The sequence below is a fragment of the Balaenoptera borealis genome (genome assembly GCF_965194805.1).
Source record: "Balaenoptera borealis genome assembly, chromosome: 15".
Lineage (NCBI taxonomy): Eukaryota > Metazoa > Chordata > Mammalia > Artiodactyla > Balaenopteridae > Balaenoptera > Balaenoptera borealis.
The window spans coordinates 30,273,198-30,289,139 of record NC_138871.1 but is presented as its reverse complement, the minus strand read 5'-3'; positions in this window follow the sequence as shown (position 1 = coordinate 30,289,139).

Sequence of the window (15,942 nt, the reverse complement as noted above, 5' to 3'; positions counted from 1 at the left end):
CTGGGTGGAGCCCAAAATCATCCTTTTCACGTGGCGACATCATTGATTAAAGATTGCCTCCTACAAATAACTCAGTTTCGTTTCTTTTTATGGCTGAGTAATATTCCATTGTATATATGTGCCACATCTTCTTTATCCATTCATCCGATGATGGACACTTAGGTTGAGTTATTTGTAGTGAGGTGGATGGAGTTAGAGTCTGTCATACAGAGTGAAGTAAGTCAGAAAGAGAAAAACAAATACAGTATGCTAACACATATATATGGAATCTAAGAAAAAAAAAAAAAAGATCATGAAGAACCTAGTGGTAAGACGGGAATAAAGACACAGACCTACTAGAGAATGGACTTGAGGATATGGGGAGGGGGAAGGGTAAGCTGTGACAAAGTGAGAGAGTGGCATGGACATATATACACTACCAAACGTAAAATAGATAGCTAGTGGGAAGCAACCGCATAGCACAGGGAGATCAGCTCTGTGCTTTGTGACCACCTAGAGGGGTGGGATAGGGAGGGTGTGAGGGAGGGAGACACAAGAGGGAAGAGATATGGGAACATATGTATATGTATAACTGATTCACTTTGTTATAAAGCAGAAACTAACACACCATTGTAAAGCAATTATACTCCAATAAAGATGTTTAAAAAAAAAAAAAAGAGATTGCCTCCAAGAGCTGAGGAATGCAACTGAAGGGTCTCTTTGCTCCCAGAGCTCTTAAACTTTTGCCCTAAGCTATGGGTCCAAATTCCTGCAAACTGTCTATTCCGTTTCCTGGGTAGGTACCAAAGGCTGAACACAAAGCAGGGTCTTGGGTCGCCACTGAAGGGGCAGCTCCTCTGCTCTAAGTATCAGCCCTAGCAGCCAGCTGCTTTCAAGCTTAGCAAGAGGTGGAAGATCGTCTTCTGTAAGCTTCAAATCTGGGATGACAATGATCCCCTCATTGATGCCCGTCACACTATTCTACCCAACACAGGCAATAGCTGAAAACCACGCATCCTCTTCCCAGTTTGGGTCCCACAGTCCTGGCCTTTAACTCCTAGACAGGAATCACTTTGGGGCCAATTGTGTGGTTTTAGTAAGGCTCAGGAATGTCCTGAGAACCTCTCTGACCACCCTACTACACTGGGAGTCCCAGGAGTAACCATCTGACAGAGAGAGTCCCTTTGCGAAATGGGATAAAGGAGGACTGATTTCGGGGCTTCCCTGGTGGCGCAGTGGTTGAGAGTCTGCCTGCCAATGCAGGGGACACGGGTTCGAGCCCTGGTCTGGGAAGATCCCACATGCCACGGAGCAACTGGGCCCGTGAGCCACAATTACTGAGCCTGCGCGTCTGGAGCCTGTGTTCTGCAACAAGAGAGGCCGCGATGGTGAGAGGCCCGCGCACCGCGATGAAGAGTGGTCCCCACTTGCTGCAACTAGAGAAAGCCCTCGCACAGAAGCGAAGACTCAACAAAGTCATAAATAAATAAATAAATAAATAAATAAATAAATAAATAAAAGAACGTGAATTTCTTTAAAAAAAAAAAAAAGGAAGACTGATTTCGAGGCCCCTCCTTGCTCTGAACCAAACATTTGGTTCAGGTGTGTGGCTTTTGCCATGATCACCAGAAAGACTGAGCTAAGGGGCAAGGCAAGTACTCACTCCTCCAGGGGCTCCCAGCTTTGCTCATGAGCCACAAAACTGGGCACTCGGACCATGACCTGGACCTTTCAGAACAAATGTCAATGAACCCCCACAGAGAAGCAATGTAAGATAGAACTGCATACGGTCCCTGTTCATTTTCCTTTAGGCCACAAGGAAGCTCCTATCAAAAGTCTGTGACCAAGAACCAGCCATAGCTTGCAGTTATGTGATTTCTTGCTATAATTTTCCCTTATTTACCTATACCCCCTCTACACACCTCTGGGTTTGGGACCTATCTATCTAGATACTATTCCCAGTGAGGACTCCTTCATTTTCATGAAAAGACAGGCATTTTCTTGCTTATGTCATCAACAAAGCTCATAGTCATGCCTTAAATCAATAGTAGAGGATATTTTCACTCTGGTTGCTTGCCTGATATTGTAACCTGAACTCTCTGTTACTCAGCTCTATTCAAAAGCTTGCTTTGGAGAAATAGTCATAATGGGGGCAGGGAGGGAGGGTTCCTGGTGATATTAAGTATCTTATTCTTGAATGAAGCCAGGCTATCCTAAGCCACAGGAGGGCTCATACTTGGACCACATGGCTTTGAACTCTCCTATAACTGTTGTTACTGAATTGTCTTTTGGGCCTCAGCTTGAATTTCATTCCTATAATCAATAGTAAGTTTCATATTACTGTATATGTGCTTTGAAACTTAGTAAGTTGTATGCAATTTACTATTTATTATGGGAAGGTTGCACAAGATCTTGTCTATTAAAGTACACATTGCTCCCAGGAGCAATTCAGAGGAGAAAATTTTCTCCAACTTCATGGCCAAAACCCCAGAGCCTTTTATTATTATATGGGCATTGAGAATCTTGTAATTAATCATCTGCTCCTCTTTGCGTTGGCTGGTAGGAAGCTCAGAGGCAAATTAGCATCCCTTCTGTATCAGTTGTGCATGTGTGAGAGTTTCTATAGAGGTGCTCATCTTCAACTTTACTAGATATTGTCAAATTATTATCTAAGGAGGTTGGAGTTATTAACTTGCCCATCAAGAGACCCAGAGTTCCTGTTTCTCCCTCTCTTCACCAACACTGGGTATCATCACAATGTTTAGTTTTTGCCAAGATGAGGAATTTTGTATTTCCTCGAAGGAGGAGTGATTATGTCATTCTTTCTTTAAACTGCATTTCCCTAATTACTCAGGAACATCTTTTCATACATGCATTGGCCTTGGAGTTAACTCACTTGGAAGCTACCTGCTCAGAGCCTTTGTCTCTAGACCTCTAGACCTTGTCAACTTCCTTTTACCATCGACTTCATCTTACCTCCATAATCTGTTTTGCCCCCATCTTGATTTCCTTAGCTATTTATACTTATATTCTTGATATATATATATCTGTGTAAGCTGCATAAGTACTCTTGGGGTTGTAGTAATCAGGGTAGGGTAACCCAAGTTGAAATGGCTTGACATAAATTAGAGTTTGTTTCTCTCTACTGTAGCAATTCAGTGCAAGTATTGCTGATTGGGTCACTCTCCTCCTATTGTGATCCAGGGACCCGGAATCTGTCAACTCCATAATTCCAGAGCTCTCTGCTGGACTCTCGATATCCAGCCAGGATGGAATATTGTAGGGGAGGTTCTCAGGGCCAGGCCTGGAGTGCCCTCTATCACTTCTGCTCTTATCCCATTGGCCAGAATTTAGTCCCTGCAAGGGAGGTGGGAGATGCCTGGTCCAGGAGGCAGAGGAAGTGAGGTTTGGAGAACACATTAGCATCTCTGCCATTCTGTGGATATAAACACATTGACATTGTCTTTCACTCTATGTTGATGGCTCAGTGTGATTGTATTTGCTGTCAGCTCATCTAGATCTGTTAATCTGACAGCAGAAAAGCAGAAGCACATGCAGACATGGTAGAAGGACAGCCATGTGGAAGGCCCATGGAGGGCGACCTTTCTCAGAACTGCCTTGAGTTGGAATCGCTTTGAAGTGTTATGAATATCCATCTTTGTTATGAAGGATAGAGAAAAAGACCGGCTGGAACAAGGAAAAACCTAGGAAAATAATGACACCGCCGAAAGGAGAAATTCATTTCTAGATAAAGGCGGTGGTCTCTGCATTATCAGGCACTGAAAGAGTCAGCAAAATAAAGAATAGCAGTTGGGGTCACAGGTGGCCTGGGAGTCAGGAAGCAGGTCGTGGAGGCTGAGAGATGAGGAGGCCTTAAGGAAGCCGGGTGTTGAGACTAGAGGCCTCTCCTTTGAGAGAAGGAGGGAGCCCGAGTGGGTATGGCCAGAGGGCACATGTCTGGGGACTGCTGAGAGCCATCCTAACAGCTGTCCCCTCCTGAGCCAGGGAGAAGCAAACAAATGAGGTGAGTACAGCCCCTGCCCTCGGGGGCTCACTGTCTGGAAGGACAGACATATCGTCAACTGATTACAGCCAGACCACGATAAATCATGCAGTAAAGCTGTTACCAAGCTTCTAGCAGGACAGAAATCAGGGAAACAGATTCTGCCAAGAAGGATGAGAGGCATTTACACTGGGCTTTGAAAGATGAGTGGAATACGTAGCAGGTGAACAAGGGGCAATGGGAAGAAGTCTGCAGATAAGGCTTACCCGAGTGAAGCAGTCCACTTACTTCAGCCTATACCGTTCCATTTATTCGCTCACAACCACACTATACTGTTATTAGCCCCAGTTTATTGATGAGGAAATGGAGGCGTGAAGATATGTGAGAAGACTTGACCTGAAGCTCAGCCAGAAAGTGGCGGTACTGGCAGAAAAAAGCGTCCAAATAAGGGCATGAAGGGCAGAAAGCACGGGGTGTGTTTAGGGCAGGATGTCACCCAGCCTTCCCCTGCCACTTAGACCCAGAAACTCCACAGTGGAGTCTGCCAGGACCACACCCACCCCCTCCAGCGATCAGGCCCAGCTGCCCTCCAGGGCTGGGGTGTGAGACAAGACCCTGTGTCCAGCGGGTGCCTGCACCTTCCCTAGGAGCCCGATCTCCATGCCAGCTCTGGGCCTGGAGAGGGGGGCCATTCCAGGCATGGGGAGGGGGTGGCGGGGGTCGGGTAGTACTATGGATAGAGCAGGGGCTCTGGAGTCAGACAGGCGGGGTTCCAAAACCGGCCTCAGACCCTTCCCAGCCTGTGACCTCCAGCTATGTTGCCAGTTCCTCCGGTTTTGGGTTTTTCATTCACAAGATGAGGATAATAACGGCAGTGTTGAAGGCTGTGTGAGGATTCAGTAGAGATGTAGATGCCTTGTGGGACTCGGGCTGGGGTCAGGGGTTACTGAATCTCTATTATTGGAGATATTTATGGGCAGAGGGGTCTCTCCAGGGCCCCTCTCACTGCCCCTAGTTAGCAGTTCTGACCTTAGAAGGATTTCCAGCTCTGCTAGTCTACTGTCTGCCCCGCGGCCCTTGGGGCTGAACCTCTGCAGCCAGCCATTCCCCAAGGCCTCCCACCCAGAGCCTGTGGGCTCTAGCCTGTCTCACTGGAGTGGCTGCAGACCAGTGCACAGGACCTCGATCACAGCCAGCCATGACTCCCTCTTACCAGTTAAGTCTGAGCACCTCTCCCTAGAGCCGAAAGCCTACACACCCCATCCCTTTACCGTATCTCCACGCTACCCACGGCCCCCTCTCTCCAGCAGGGACCTGAGCTCTCACCTTCCCGCTGCCACACGAGTGCTCATGCATTTGCCTGTGCTCTCTCCCACCCCTGTTGGCAGGGCTTATCTGGACACTCCTCCCGTCGGAGGCCCGTTCCACTAGGAGCCTGGCGCAAGCATCTGGGACCAAGAAGGATGGACAAAACAACCCGGGCCACCTCTACCTCTAGCCCGTGGAGCCCACATTGCCTCCCGGCCAGAGCACCGGGCAGGAGGAGGCAGTGGCCAGGAGAGCAGCCATTGTGTCCCCACACTGCTCCAGGGCTGGGCAATCCTCAGCCAAGAACAAGGGAGTCCAGTGCAACAGGCACCTATCTTGAGGTTCATTTGATCCAACCTCCTCATTTTATTGGGGCAACTGTAGCCCAGAAAGGGCCAGTGGCTGGCTCAAGTCCCAAGAGACAAGAGCTCTCTGCCAGGCCCACGAGCCCCCCTGATTGCTGCCAAGTGAGCCCATGTCCCCTCCTCCGGGGAAGATGAGATAGAATGGGTTGCAGGCTCCTCGTCACCAAGTCTATTTGAAAACTGTGAATGGATCTGAGATGCTTGGGCGGAGGCAGAGGGAGGCCAGTAATGGTCTAGTCTTAACAAAATAAAATTTTATGTTCCTTAAATACATGAAGTCACCCTGAACGGCCATTAATAAAACATGGTCAAGGAGAGGTGCTGGCTCCTTCAGAGATGAGGTCAGAGTTCACTTGTGATTGGCCTGCTAACTGCTCCCTTGCAACTGGGTGTTGCCGAAGGGCACGGAGCTCCCTCTGCCATCTGGAACACAACCCGCACTCGGAGGCCCGGGAGCTCCTGTTATTATTATCTCGTTCCCACTAGGAGTTTGCTCAGCGCACGTTCCAATCAGCAGGGTCCAATTCCTCTCTGGCCCTGCGAAAGCATCAACAAATTCTAAATTAGAGATGTCAGAGCTAACACGGGCCTCTCTACTCTTCTTAATTTTCTTCCACTGTGTGTTTTCATCCCCACCACCGTCCACCAGCTAGATCTTCAATTCCATGGAGACAGGGACCGTGTCTTCTATTTCATCCATTCAACGAGTATTGATTGACCACCTGCCACAGGTGGGATCAGGTGCCCTGGGGAATATAAAACATGGGAAAGCCGCAGTCTTACCCTGCATGGAAGAGGCAATGACCTTGTTGTGAATACGATGCCTTGCTTTATGTATCAATATTTTCAAGGCCATTTTAGACACTAGCTCATTTGGATATCATGATGGTCCTGGTGAGGGGGGGGAACAGAGCTAGTATTGTTCCCATTTGTCCGTCAAGTAAACTGAGGCCTGAAGAAGCTGACTCCCCCAGGGCCACTCAGTCTATTGGTAATGGAGCTTGGGCTAGACCCCCTGGTTCTCCCTTCTGCCAACAGGGGCTGGCTGGACCATGCGTGCTCACCCACATAGCCTTCTCTGCCTGCTTGGCTCGTGCCCACTTCTCTCCGGCCCTGCCCAGTACAGCACCAAAGACCCCCCATCCCCAGCCAGTGCCTTCCGCAGGGCTCAGCCAAGAGCCCCACCAAACAGGAGCTCCGTGAAGGAGTAACTGTTCAGTGGGTGATCCCTGCTTGTAGTTTTAAAGGAAACAGGGGCCCCTGGTTGGAGGTAACATTGTCGTATGAGCTCCCTAGGGGCAATGAAACTGTCCCATCCCAGGAAGCAGCCAGCAGACAAATGATTTTGTCTGCAATGCACACCAGCCTTTCATCTTTAATCTACAGGAGCCAAGCATCATGCCAATGGCTTGGTGTTGGCCCTCTGCGAGGGAGAGTGTCCTGGGGAAGAAGTGGGAGCCAGGTAAACTGAGCTGGAACAGGGCCATTGGGGTACCCCCCTTCCCTTTTCACAAGCCAACCCACTTATTCTGCTGCCTAGAATGTTCTCCATGGATGACTCTGGCTTCTCTGAGGACACTGCATGACTGTGGCAGAACAGGCTGGGTGGGGTGGGAGGGTGAGAAGGCGGCAGATGCAGCCACCTGGCCTTCACTCCCACAGCCCCGGGTCGGGTGGGAGTGGGCCGTAAACTTGAAGAACTAAAGAGTCCATATGGGCGGAAACGACTTCTGGGGAGGAGCAGGGTTAGACCCTGGAGGGGCCGAGTGGGAGCTTCCTCTCAGGGGCGGCAGCAGAAGAGATACATCTCTGCTTTCTGGGGAAGTTTTGTCCCAGGACAGTGAGGTTCTTAAACTTGAGCATGCCCCCGATTCCCCGGGGGAGGACTTGTGAAAACACAGATTCTGAGGCCCCACCCTCAGAGTTTCCGATTCAGCAGGTCTGGGGCAGGGCCCGAGAATGTTCGTTTCTAACAAGTTCCCACGTTGATGTTGATGCTGGTGATCTGGGGTCCACACCTTGAGAACCTCTGGAGCTTTCTAGAGGCATGGACAAGCTGACCTGCCATGTGGGGCAGTTCAGAACAGAAGGTCAGCAAATGGCTGTCTCCAAAAGCCTCTTAGCTGGCTCTCTGGGGGTGGTCTGGGATGGTGAGGCAGGGAAGTGGACAAATGATGGCCCGTCTCCTTCCTCCTTTCCACCCCATCAGGGAGGGGGGAGAAATAAGCCGGAGGTGAGAGATCAGGAGTGGCCTCCTGGGAGTATGCATGTGGGTATGTGCGTGCGTACGTGTGAGAGAGTGACAGAGAGACAGAGAGACAGAGAGACAGAGGGAGAGAGAAAGCCATGCAGCTGGTGTCGGCCTGTCCCTGCCTCAGGGGCTCATCCGAACCGCTGACTCTTCCTCCAATTCCCACTGTTTGACCTCAAATAAGTGTCCGCAGCTTTCTAGGACTCTTTTTCTCTCCCATGAAAGTAATTTCGTGGGGATTCCCCTCCTGGTCTCTCTACCACCCAGCTTGTAGCCATCCCTCATGCCAAGCCAAACACCTGCCTCCTCCAGGAAGGCCTCCCTGGCTGCTCGGGCCCTTCTCTGCCCCTGCCCCTGGCTGTCCCCACGCCATAATGGCTGGGCCCCATGTGCTCCTTCTCCTATTTAGCCCACAGTGCCTTTATGTGGCTGAGCCACAGCAGGTGCTCAGCAAATAATTCTGAGGCGAATTTGATTTAGAGCAGAGCTGGGAGAACCAGGAGTGGGAGGCTAGGAATGGCAAGGCCATGGGCTCCCAACTGCTGAGCTAAAAGTGGAAAGTACAATCACAGCCGCGGAGGCTTGGCCTTCTTCCTTCTCTCGCCATCTGTTTTGCAAGGAAGGGAGCAGAGAGAGGCCACAGCACGTGTGACTCACTTGCTGGAGTCACGGGTTGCAGCAGTCAGGGACGGGGGGTTAGGAAAGGAGGCAAACTTCCTGTCCCGGCGAATGACCCCTCCAGCTACGCTGCTTATACAGGTTCCAAAGTTAGGACCCTCGTCGCCCCTCACACCCACATCCAATCCCACAAGGACTCCAGGAGTCTTTCTCCAACCTATATTCAAATCCATCCACTTCTCTCCGTCTAACTGACAGTGCCCTTGTCCAGGCCAACTTCTTCCCCCCCTGGACCCCTGAAATAGTCTCCTCTCTCGATGCTCCGCTCCACTTCTCTTCCCTCTAACCCACTCCAGCCAGAGAGATGCAGCAAAAGTGGCAGTCATGCCACTTCCCTGCTTACAGCCTTTCAAAGGTTTCCCCACCACGCTACAAATAGAAACCAGACTCCTGGCCACGGCCTTCCAGACCCTTCTCGGGTCAGTCCCTGCTTCAGGCTCACACCTCCTGATTCTCCCGCTGCCCTCCTCCCCGCTCCCTGTGCTACGGCCACGGCATCAGCCCCCACGTATTCCAGCCCTTTCCCCTCCTGGCCTTTCTGCTCTGGCTCTTACTCGGTCAGGACACCCTCCCCGCGTCCGCAGCTCGTTCACCTACAATTCAGGAGCACACTGCAAGGTGCTGGTCACCACTGGTTGGGTGACTGAGTGACTGGTTTTTAGTGACATTCTCACCCCTGGAAGGATTAAAAAGGAAGGGTTTCCAGCCCCAGGGCGACCCAGAGGGGAAAGATTTCAAATGTTTAAGTGGATGCCTAATTTTTTATCCCTCCTATGAGGAGACACAGACTTCTCTGAGTTCCCAGAGGAGCAGGGATTCCTCACCATGCCCTGAGGAGGCCTGAGGTCCTGCCTCCTGCCTGGGTGGGCATCAGGAAGGCTCAGCAGGGGGCCGGCGCTGTCATTCACATCATTAAATGGTGCCCCTGGAGCTGTTCGGGGCACAGGGCCACATGCAGCGCCCCGCGGAGGTTATTGCTAGAGTCTGTTTCTCAGGGGGAAAGAGACCAGCGATGCCTTTGTCCTGGGAGGAGAGGTCAGGGAGGAAAGGGAATGCAAGGCCACTTTCGTGTCTTCACACAATGGCTTCTGCAGGGACGGCTTTACTTTTGCTTTTTTTGCCGCAAGGATCTCTGGTTAAGATACTAAATCTTAAGTGGTCAATAAAAGGCAAAAAGACATATCTGACCCCATCCTCCCTCCCATCCTGCTGAACTGAGAGACCAACACCTCCCTCGCAGGCGTTGGGAAGATTTCGTGAGCAGAGAGCTGTAGAGCCCCTGCCCCCCAGGGTCTGTCACAGGTCTTGTCGTGTGTTCTGTTGATGGGGTGGGGGCGGGAACAGGGATACTGGAACAAGGAGGACTTCCTGGCACCTCTAAAATTATACTGCAAAGAGAAGGAATTCGAAGAAAGACCAGAAAAGGGGGAAATAGTATTGCTTCTCGATATGCTTCTAATTTGGAGATCCTGGCAAAAGGCTGGGAGACAGCGTGGCAGGGTGAGTGGAGCCCTGACCCGGAGCCAGGAGCCGGGGTCTAGATGCAGCTCTGTCGCAGCCTCGGGCCCTGCCACCATCTCCCTGTGTCTCCACGTCCCCTCTGCCCACGAAGGGGCCAAGGGGAAAGCCCCCCGGCCCGGCTCCCGCCAGCGCTGCAAGTCTGGGATTCTATTTAAGAACACGCAGCCCATCTGGTTCCCATTGAGCAGGCTGCGTTTTCTCAAGTGCCGCCCACCCCCCGCCCCTTGCAATCCAGATTCCCACCATGTGACCCCATCTTCTCCCAGTGGTGTTCTGTTTTATGGCTTGTTGTTCTGTGTGCGTGATTTGAGTTTGGGGACTTTTTTTATCCCCCCCACACAGATTTCCCTCCCTCTTCCAGAAAACGTGGAGCCTGAACTTTTGACTGCCTGCAGCCCTCAGGGGGATGGCGATGAGGACAGAGGGCAGGAGGAGATGGATGTCTCCGCCTGTCTCCTACTGCCGATTTCTCGGCTTCTTCGTTTGTTTCTTCTCTGTTTGAAGCGCTGCTCCTGATGGCCCCTCACATGAATCAGTCGAGAGCTGAGGCCAGAAAGGAGGCTGGAGAGAAGGATTGGTTTAGTTCAACAGTTCAACCAACATTTATTGAGCTGCCCGGGCCTGTGCGTGCTGGAGCTGCCAAGGGGAGAGGCTGGGCCCGGGGCTGGAGGAGGCCACACACTGGTGGGAGAGACAGGAAAATCACCCACCTCCTGGCTGAGTGCTCCCACGTCGTTCATGGGGCCTGGGGAGAGCGCAGGAAAGACCAGGAGCCCCACCAGGGCCGGGAGGGCCACAGGGATGGCTTCCTGGAAGATGGGGTACCCAGTCATTGGTTCATTCAGTCATCTCACAGTTGATCAGGAGCCCCCTTGTAGGTCAGGCCCCCCGCTGGGTATACTGTGTGTGGAGTGGTGAGTAAAACAAATGTGGTCCCTGTACTCACGGAAGGAGTCCGTTCTCTAGGAACAGAAAGACATCAAGCAGATAGCAAACACATCTACAGTTATAAAGTGTGAGAATGCTAACAGCATTTATAAAGGGGTCTCATTTATTTTTTTTATTTTTTATTTTTTAATGTATAAATATTTAATAGATGGAACAAATACCACACACATCTCTACCACCCCCGGCCATTGGGCAATCTACTTAATTCTATGTATAAAGGTCTCATTTAAATTAGCTGATCCTAAAGGAAGTGACATTTAGGCAAGATTGAAAGAAAGAGCAGAGTTAGCAGGGAAAGAGTGTTCCTGGCAGGGCCGAGTATACGCTGGGGTGCTGACACCCGAGGGAGCTTTACTCCTTGAAGCGACTGAAAGGAGGGCCATGCGGCAGGAACATAGAGGTGGGACGCGGGGAGAGGCGAGCCAGGAGACCCAGGCTGGGGCCAGCCCATCTGGGCCATGGCGAGGCCAGGGGTCATTCTGAGGTCAAGTTTAAGGGTCAGTCTGAAGCTGGGCTTAGTGGTCAGGCACCAGAGCGAGAGGCTGTGCTCAGGCTGTGGCCAGGCTTAGGTCTTCGATGCCAGAATTAGGGGTTGGTCTGTGGCCAGGGTTAAAGTCAGTCTGAATTCAGGGCCAGAGTCATTCTGAGGTCAGGTTTAGGGGTCAGTCTGAGGACAGTATTAAGATCAGTCATCCATTAAGTATTCACTGAGCGTCTCCGTGGCCAACTCCCGAGGAGTATAGTGATGGGCCTGACAGCATCCCTTGTCTTCCTGGAACTCGGGAGTTGAATGGGAAAGGCAGTCAAGAAGGAATCTCCTGATAGTGGGTTCATTAATTACCATTGCACCGAGTGCTACGAAAGAGAACGAGGTATCTTTCGGTTATTATGGCCATGGAGCAAATGACCCCATAACTTTGCAGCTCAAAACAATCATTTATTATGCTCGCAGACTCTGTGGGCTGAGAATTGGAAAGGCCTGGTGGGGATGGTTAGTCTCTGCTCCGCGCTGTCTGGGGTTCAGCTGGGTAGAACCCAAGGCTGGGAGCGGCTCTGCGGCTGCAGACCGGAATCATCTGAAGGCTCCTCAGTCACAAGTCCGACACCTGGGCCATGACCGCTGGCCAGAGCACCTGCATGTGGCCTCTCCACGTGGCTTGCCTTTCTCATAGCATGGTGGCCGGCCTCAAGGTGTCTGGATTTCTTCCATGAGCCCCAAGTTACGGAAAATGGGCAGAAGTTGCGTCACCTTCCCTGACCCAGACTCAGAAGCACCATTTCCACTGTGCTCTATCGTTCAAGCAATCAAGGGGGAAGGAATAAGAAACAAGGCAAGCGGAATTAGACTCCACCCTCCATGGGGGCATGGCATGGTCACGCTGTAGAACAGGTGGATCAGAGATATTTGGAACTCTCTGGAAAATACCGTCTGCCACGAACCAGCAGAGGGCAGGTCAGATTGGGCTGAGGTTTGGGCTTTCTGAACAGCATTTAGAAAGAGGGGAAGAGAGTTTGCTTCTGGAATGCACACTGGCCTCTGGCACAATGGGAGCTAATCACTTAGTTAGGCAGCGCCCAGCCCGCAGGACACATGGGAATAGGTGGGAGGATGCGGGCAAGGAGAAGCTCGGCAAGGACCAGATTCCCAGCACTCCCTCCGCTGCACGGTAGAGGCCTGACAGTTTTCCTGGTCTTGGCTCTAATTCTTTACTCCAACATCCATTTTCCCTTTATGAAATGGGGGTTAAATTCTCCCAATCTGGACAGATTGGAGGCCCGCATAGTCCAAATTGATTTGGGGTTCCCTGAAGCTTGAGGAACACACAGGCAGGCCTGACTTTGATGAGATGCCATATTTTTAAAAACCTTTGGTGCCTTATAGATGGTAATTGTTAATAACATTTTGCTGATGAAATTAGACGGTTTGTGAATCAAATTCCACACGAAATACACCAGGAAGTCTTTGCCTTAATGGAAACCTATGGCAAAGTCTGCTCTAAAATGAGCAGTAGCTTGTAAAGTGAAGAATTTCTCCAACTGTAGTTTTCTTTTGAAAATACAGATTTGTGTCCACCTGGTCAGTGGAAGCAGAGGCTAACTTCCCTGGCTCCATTTCCTTTGCTCACATTGGTCTTTCTCTGCCATCTGGAGCTTTGCCATCTGTCCTGGGGTGGGGGATGAGAGGAAAAGAAATGGGTTCCAACAGCAGCAAAGATTTAAATCAGAAGTGGACAGAGCCTGGGTTATGTGGGTCTCTAGGAAAAACAGAAACAGCTGGAATAGGCACCAACCTGGAGACGGTGAGGATGAAATCTGGGCAACACTGCTTCGGGGGGTCCTTCATGTGCGGTGCAAAGGGCCTTCCACTGCTAACTTCCTGAGTGTCTTGGGGCCTCTCTCTGGGTCTCAGTTTCCTACCCCAGCTGAGATCCATTTCACGGCTCTTGGGCCCTGACCCCAACAGCACCTACCCCACCCACCTCCATCCCCTTCGCAGTGGCTGGAGCTCCGCAGTAGTCGGGGCATGACCCCTTTCCTCACTGGCCTTGGGAAACTCCCTGAACTTGGCCCCAGGGCCAGGGTCAGGAGGGAAGTGTGGCCCAGATGACCTCATGCTGGGCTCTTGCCCTGCTGTTCATCTGTTCATCTCTCAGCAGGCAGCTCAGTGAATCACCTCAGGGGGAGAGAGCCAAGGCCATTTGAAAACTGAAAGCCCTGTGGGGCCCTTTCCATCCAAGGGCTTTGAGAACAGGCCTTTGGCAGCTCTGAGCTCTTCCCTTCCCAGGGACACAGAATGGAAGGCTAGATGCTTCTCAGCCAGGGCTGTTGTTCCGCAAGGGCAGGTAGAACATCGCGCCTTCCCCCTCCCCTCTTCCCTGAGCCAAGACTTCGAGACTCCAGCCTGGCTGTGTGTACTCCTTGCCCTCTCTGGGCCTGTCTCTGCATCTCTAAGCTACAACCCCTCTGCACTATCTCAGTCCACCCCTGCCCTTCCTCCTCCATCCAGACCACCTCAATCTGCTCCCTTACCCCCAAAGTTGCATGCATCTTAGCCTCGGGCAGTTTCAACTGCACTTAGAAGAGTTCCGTGGCAAAGCTATTTCTTGCTCTCTGAATATTCATGGGCTCCCCCACATTTTCTAGAAGACTTGCAGTCAGGTGGGCCTGGAGTCCAGCTCTGACCAATGATGAATTCTTGGCTGAGCATAGAAGGGCAGGCACGATCCTCCACATACTCTCTCCTCCTGACACCTGGGAGGTGAACACGGAGACCTCATAGTACAGATCTGCACTGCCAAATGTGGTAGCAACTAGCCACGTGTGGCAATTTACATCAGTTGTAACTAAGTGAAATTTCAAATTCTGTTTCTTAGTCACACTAGCCACATTTCAAGTTCTTGATAGTCACATGTGGTGGGCAGAGATGGCCTTGCACAGCACATCCAGGACATCCCCCCCCCTTGCAGAAAGTTCTATTGGACAACATCAGCCTAGGTGGTGAAGCTCCAAGATTTCAGGTCACCATCAGCCCAGATCCTCAAGTGAGAAAGGAGCAGAGCCTCTCAGTGGCCCACAGGGGACACAGAGCCTCAGCATCAGTAAGAAATAAACTTGCATCGTGTGACGCTACTGAGATTTCAGAGCGAAGCTGTTGCTTCCCCAGAGGCCGGATTTCCGGGCTAGTCAGATTAGCACAGCCCACCTGCACGACATGAGCAGGGAGCAGCAAAAGCAGGCAGAAGAGGACCAAGTTCTAGCTTGCTGGGCAAATGCCACATGCAATCCAAGCAACCCATATAATACAGAGTTGGCACCTTGCTGGCCTCGTAGGGGGAGCTGGCTGAAGCGTAATCATGGGAGAGTCCCCGGAGGGGGTGAAACTAGGGACGGGGCTTGGGAAATGGGCAGGGTTCACATAGCCTTGTGGTTTTCAACCTACAGGAATTGTTGGCTGCCCCTCCTGGGAAAGCTGAGATAAGCCAGGAGAAGGGTGGACATCCCAGCAGGAGCACCAGGACGGGCCAAACACATGAGCAAAACTGTCAGTGAGAACTCAGATGACTGGGCCATGCGATTTGCCTCGGGGTTGCCATGGAACCTTAGGGAAGCTCAGGAGATAAGTCAGATGGGGATTGAGAGGTGAGTTTCCCTGTAGGTTTCCACCCAGAGTTGGAAGAGGAGGTAGAGGTGTAGAGAATGAAGGATGAACTAATGCTGTCATTACTGATAGTCAAGGGTGGGGTGGACCTCCGGGATGACAAGTCAGAATTCAATAACTGGGGTGGCAGGGTTTGACTGGGAAGTGTGGGAATTCATAGAGGCAGCATTTTGCTTAGAGAATAATCTGTTAATTGGTGATGAATTCGTACCGGAAGCTAGTTAACCCCAGAGCTCCTCCGTTTTGGGTTCTAGGCTTAACTCTCCAATTCTCCACTTGGCTTCCCGAGCTGAGGGTCTGCTCAGCACCTCAGCGTGGGCCTGGCCAAAGTGATCCACACCCTGCACCCCAACCTGGACCGAATGCCACGGTCATCTAAGAGTGTCGCTGGCCATCTTTGAGCTGGGACCTGACTCCTAAGTGGGCATTCACCAGGGTGGTGGAGGATTTGAAGCCAAGGGAACAGCATGTGTAAAGGTCCTCAGGAGCCGGAAGTGGGCTGGGAATCCTTTGAGATTCACACCAGCACCACCACCCATGCACACACACGTGCACAAGCACACACACACGGCCTATCTCTCAACAAGTCCTGCTGGGGCCTCTGCTGGCAGCGCCCCAGCCTCTACTCCTCCCCAACCTCCCTGCCTCCCCCATAATCATACCTGACTATTTCCCTCCTAGACCACAGCAGCCTCAGAACTGCTGGCCCTGCCCCCTATCTCTTCACCCG